This window comes from Dasypus novemcinctus, chromosome 1, assembly GCF_030445035.2.
Source record: "Dasypus novemcinctus isolate mDasNov1 chromosome 1, mDasNov1.1.hap2, whole genome shotgun sequence".
Taxonomy (NCBI): domain Eukaryota; kingdom Metazoa; phylum Chordata; class Mammalia; order Cingulata; family Dasypodidae; genus Dasypus; species Dasypus novemcinctus.
Window position 1 is genome coordinate 125,806,330 of NC_080673.1, and position 6,707 is coordinate 125,813,036.

Here is a 6,707-nt window from a genome sequence, read left to right on the forward strand (position 1 = left end):
CCAGTACTTGGAGTTCTGTTATGTAAATGCTTTCATGAACAAGAAGAGAACACATTGTTCAAGTTGCTCACACAGAGCTTGCAGTCAGTAACTGACACAGGAACTTTGGAGCAGAACTGGGAGAGGATCTCTTTCAGGACGGGTGGTGGGCGTTAGGGGAATTTAACAGAATGAAAGGAAACTATTCTAGGAAAGATAATGTATGAATGCAAAATACTTTGGCACTTTAATCGAATATGCTGTTTAGGGACAAAGCACAGTCTGCACCCCAACACCTGCTGGACCTAATGGACGCTGAAATGTTGTTTCAGAATTAATCAAGTCATTTAAAATCATAGCTGCAGTCTCCATTCACTACTCCTGTGCATAAATGTGCTGATCCCAATACTAATCCATGTCGGGTGACTTGAGCAATATATCACCATAATTGCCATTTTAGGGCTGCAAATTGGAGCTAAAATAACCAGATGCAAAAGAGATGGCCGTATCACACTCTCAAGATGGATCTTCAAAGTTCAAGGAGAGTTCAAGCATGGAAGAGGCAATAGAAAGGGGTCAAGTGTAAGGAGATTGTTCATGTTCAAGAGGAATTAACTTTACAAATATATTGTTTCTGAAGTGGTAATTGTCCCATCTTACAGTTATCCATACCTCATTTACTCGTTGCATTCTTCTCAAGCATTTAATGAAATGAATTTGATTTTGACAAAATATGCTATTTCAAAATTGTCACTAATTTTTCAAGATTTTTTATCCTCCTCTAATTCATCTGTTTTAAAGGGATAGAGACTGGATTTAGGAAATCTAATATTTCCCTCACTAATCCTCTGGCCAGAATCTATGTCAGTTTTGGATACTTCCTTTCTAAGGCAGTCAGTTAAATCATTGACCTTAAATATGTGACCATCTCGAACATCCCCAACTTAAAAGAACAGTACAGAAAAAGTTCCTCCCATTGAGTAAGATAAAGGCAATTCTCTAGCTTAGCTGTCATAGTTTCTCACTTAGGACACTGCAAAAGTGGCAAAGGAAAGCCTGCTGCATGGTTATTTGTTTGTACAAAATTGAGACAAATTTTGAAAATTGGGAGCAAGAGAGAACTAGTGTGACTGCTTCCATATCCAATTTGCTAAAAGTGTCACTGTTTCTTGCTGCTTTGTCTTTTTCCCCTCGATTTTCTTATAAAATAAATCACCATAAAAAGGAAGCATAATATATTACCTCTATTTCAAAACCTAAACTTGTTAAAATATCGCTCAAGGAACTTCACAATCTAGAGCCAAAGTATTTTTTTAACCACTCTTTCTTGGCAAGCCCTTGTACTCTAACATCTGCCCCATCAAATGGATCATCATTCCCCAAAACAAGTTTTGGTTATTTCTCCAGACATTGCAAAATGAATTTATCTCTGTGTGAAACGTTTCTCTTCACCCTTCCCTTCTCTGTCTAGTACAGGTACATTCAGTTTTTAATACCCAGCTCAAATGTCAAAATGATTCTCTGTCTAGCCCCCTAAACAGAACAGTTAGTTCTTCCATTCTTTTCCTTTCCCACAATGCAGAATGCAAATCACCATTGTAGTACTCATCTCAACATATTATAGATATTTTCTTTGTGTCTATTACCCTATATGAACTGTTAGTAAAAACAATTATCAAAACTAAAAAGCAATATTAAAATTTTAGTTGTTTTTCTATTATTTCCTCACAAAAAGCAGATATGTAATTGTGTCTATTACCCTTATTTAGATTATGAGCTAATCTAACAACCAGCAGGATATTGGGGGCAAAATTATATTTGAAAAATATAATGGTTAAAATTTTAAAAATTTGATGAATACTATAAATCTTTAGTTCTAAGTGATCAGTGAACCATAAGCAGGATAAATGTAAGGCACATCACAACCAAATTGCAGAAAGCTAGAAATAAAGAGAAAATTGGAAATGCAGCAGCAAAAAGACATGCAGGAAAAATGTATGATAACAATAGAGCAAAAGGATGAGAAAAGGAAAATTGAAGTATACTAATGTAAGATTATAAAATATGCATGAAGCAGAACATTATTTGAAGGTATACTATCATGAGGTAAATAAAATGCATATAATAAACAAAATTAAACATACATAGCTAATAATCCAGAAGTATACTTAAACACTAAAAAATACTAAAACTAATTCAATTAAGAGCAGGAAAAAAGAAACCAAAAAGAAAACAAATGATGATAAACCTAAACTCAATCATTTTAATAATTACATTAAATATAAATGGTTTAAACTGTACAAGGAAAAGCAAAGATTTTCCAACTGAATAAAAAAGAAAGATTAAACCACATACTAGTCACAAGAAACATAATTTTTTTTAAAAGATAGGAGTTAAAAGTAAAAAGATAGGAAAGCAAAAACTACTCACATGCTAATAGAAAATTGAAGAAGCACTGATGGTGGTATAAGATGCTCCAAGGTGCCATTCTCCCAGAGAATCTGAGAACAACCAACAAAAATGGAGAGACATATCTTCCTCAAAACTCGAAGATACAGTTAAAGGGTTGCAATAGCTAGGTGAATACTGAATCAAGAATATGCAGCTAGAAAACATAAGAGGAGCCTGTGGCACCCTTACTTGTCCCTACCCCATTCTCTCCCTGGTGTAATGTGAAGCCAGCTTCTGCTCCAATTGTGGATCCTTGGCCCAGTTCTGGAAAGAGCAGAATAAACCTAGGTGGATAGTGGAGTACCTATATTTCAATCCAGTCAATCTCCATCAAGTGGAAGCCTCACTTCTAACTTGCCCTCACTGAATTTGCTCTGCAGACAGAAGTAGCTCATGGACAACTAAATCAGTGTAAAGAACAATTAAATCAAACTGGCTCAATACCAGGAATTACTAGCTTTAGGATAAACCATAGAGCACACAGGATGAGGGGAAAGCCTACTTTATAAGGAACAGAGGGAACATTCAGTTTGCTATAAAATGGGAAATTCCTAGGGCCAGGAATTAGCATAAGCTCAGGGAAAGACATAGGCTCAGAAAAAACAGAGAGGATCTTGTACTTCACTTTCACCTTGGGCTGATCTTCTTGATAGGATAAACTCTGACCAATAGCACTAGCCATCACAGAGTCAATCTGCAAACTCTGTTATAGGTATTATCTCTGTTGGTTTATTTTATTTAGGGCCTGGAACTCAAGGAAATCTCTGTCATATCATTAACTGGGTAAAAACTTATAGAACAGACAGTTCAGAAACTAAATTCCAGAGGTAACACATTAAAATATTAAAATGTACAGTGTGCAACAAATGATTATGAGGCAAAGAAATAGGAAGTGATGGGCCATTCAATGGAACAAAATAAAAATTCAGAAACCATCTATGTAGAAAATTAGACTTCAAATACATATTTTTTAAAAGACCTTAAATATACTCAAGAAAATAAAGGAAAACACAGAGGAAGAACTGAAGGATATCAGGAAAATGATGAACAAACAACGGGAAAATCTCAATAAAGTGATAGAAATTTTAAAAAGGAACCAAACAGAAATATTAGAGTTGAAAACCACAACTGAAGTAAAAACTTCCCTGAAGAGTTTGAATAGCAAATCAGAACTGACAGAAGAAAGAAAGAGTGACTCAAAGACAAGATAATTGAAATTATTCAGGTTACAAAGAAGAAAGAGAAAAGACTGACAAAAAAATAAACAAAGCCTAAGACACCTGGAGGAAATGATCAAGCATACCAGTATATGCATTATGAGAGGCTGAGAAGGAGAAGAAAGAGAAAGGGCCAGAAAAAAATATTTGAGGAAATTGTGGCAGTTTGATATTATTTATAAATTCCAAAAATAGATATTGAATTTTTGTAAACTGTTCTGTCCCTCAAGGCATATTAGATTATATTAGATTCAAGCATTTCACTTTAATTGATTAAATAATGATCGAGGCTTTGATTGGGCCACATCAGAAGGATGTTGAGTCCCCACCTCCCAGGTGAGCAGGAACTCACAGAGAAACTGCACCACAGAGACGGGAGTTAGGATTTTTGAGCTGGAGCCTGGGAAGTAAACACACAGAAGAGCAGAGCAGCTGAGCCCAGAGAGAAATAAGCCCCAGGAAGAGTGGAACCCAGGAAGACTAAACCCTTGGCAGTTGTCAGCAGCTATCTTGCTTCTACATGTAGCAAGAGACTTTGGTGAGGGAAGTAACTTATGCTTTATGACTTGGTAACTGTAAACGTCTACCCCAAATAAAATCCTTTATAAAAGCTAATAGATTTCTAGTATTTTGCATCAGCACCCCTTTGGCTGACTAATACAGAAATAATGGCATAAAACTTCCCGAATTTAATGAAAGACATAAATATACACATTCAAGAAGTCCAATGCAACCAAACAGGAAAAATTTAAAGATGATAAAACCCAGACCCATGGTAGTAAAACTTTTGAATACCAAGAACAAGAGGAGAGTTCTGAACCCTGAAAGAGAAAAGCAAAATGTTATGTACAAGGGTCCTCCAATAAAATTGCGTACTGATTTCTCATCAGAAATAATAGAGGCAAGAAGGTTGTGGGATGAAATATTTAAAGTACTGAAAGAAATTATTTGACAACCAAAAATTTTATATATGGTGAGGCTGTCTTTTAAAAATGAGAGAGAGATAAACACATTCCCAGGTAAACAAAAGCTGAGGGACTTTGTCAATACTAGAATTACGCTACAACAATGTTAAAGGTAGTTTTTCAGAAAGAAATGACAGGACATTAGACTATGGAATAAAGTGGAATAAAGAAATAAAGAACTCCAGTAAAGGTAACAATATGAGTAATTATAAATGCCAGTATTATTGCATGTTTTTGTAACGTCACGTTTTCCTTCTTAGAGGTTCTAAAATGCAAATTCATAAAAATAATGATAAATCTGTGATTTTGGACATACAATTTATAAGAATATAATATGTAAATAGTACAACAAAATGTAGGTAGGAGGACAGAGGATTATAGGAATAATATTTATGTACACTATTGAATTTGAGTTGGTATCAAACATGATGGTTATATGTTTAGGAGACAAAATTTAAGCCTCATGGAATCCATAAAAATATACTGAAAAACATATAAAGAAGAAATTAGAAAGGACTCGGAACAGTACATTACAAAAAAATCAAATAAATATCAAAGTAGGTATTAATACAATAGTTGAGGGACAAAACAAGGTATAAGACTTACAAAGACCAAATAGCAAAAAGGAAGAAGAGAGTGCTGAATTATCAGGACTAAACCCAAAGTGAGCAGACAAGCAGAAGGACAAATAATAAAGATTAGAGCAGAGAAAAATGAACTAGGAAAGAAAAACAACAACAACAAAACCAAAAGTTGGTTCTTGGAAAAGCTCAATAAAATTGACCAAACCTTTAGCTAGACTGACAAAGAAAAAGTTAGAGAGGACATAACTAACTAAAATCAGAAATGAAAGGGTGACATTACTACCAACAACAGAGAAATTAACAGGACTGTAATAGGACACATTGACAATTGTAGTCACAAATTAAATAGCCTAGATGAATTGGACAAATTCCTAGAAACACACAACCTACTTACTTACACTGATTCAAGAAGAAATAGATCTCATCAGATGAACGAGTAAAGAGACTGAATCATTAATCAAAAACTTCCAAAGAAGAAAAAATCAGGACCAGATGCTATCACAGGGAATTTTACCAAACATTCCAAGGAGATTTTTTTTTAGAATGGCAATTATTATTATTATTATTATTTTTACAATAATTCAATTCTTTATTAACAGTTTCAGTAAAGTCAGTAGTGGCTATTGCTGCTACAGTTTTAAATACGATGGGCTTCTTCTCAGAAGACCTTCAATGGAGACTTCATATTTAACAAAGTTTCCCTCATAGTTCTAGAAGTGTTTTTTCACCGTCCTGTTTTTCATTAATTTTCTCATAACAGCCAACTTCAGATTCAGGTGGAGAATAAAATAAAATAAAAATACTAGTAGTATTTCTATATACTAGTAATGAGCAATCAGAAAAAGATATCAAGAAAAAAATCCAGTCATGTTAGCAACTAAAAGAATCAAATATCTAGGAATAAATCTAACCATGGATGTAAAGGATTTGTACATGGAAAACTACAAAACACTGGTGAAAGAAATCACAGAAGAACTAAAACAATAGAAGGATATTCCATGTTCATGAATTGAAAGACAAAAATATTGTTGTCAATTCTAATCAAAGTGATTTACAGATATAACACAATCCTAATCAAAATCCCAACATCTTTCTTTCCAAAATGGAAAAGTCAATCATCAAATTTATATGAAATGGTAAAGGGCTCTGAAATGCCAAAACCATCTTGAAAAGGAAAAACAAAGTTGGAAGACTCATACTTTCCATTTTTAAAACTTATGAAACAGCAAAAAGCAAAACTGTGTAGTACTGGCACAAGAACAGTCATATAGACGAATGGAATAGACCTGAGAGTTCAGAAATAAACCCACACATTTATGGCCAAAATGGATTTTGACAAGAGAGACAATTCCACTCAATGGGGAAAGAATAGTCTCTTCAACAAATGGTACTGGGAAAACTGGAGGTCCATAGGCAAAAGAACGAAGGTGAACTCCAACCACACACCATATACAAAAATTAACTCAAAATCAATTAAAGACCTAAATATAAGGACCAAAACTAAAAAACTC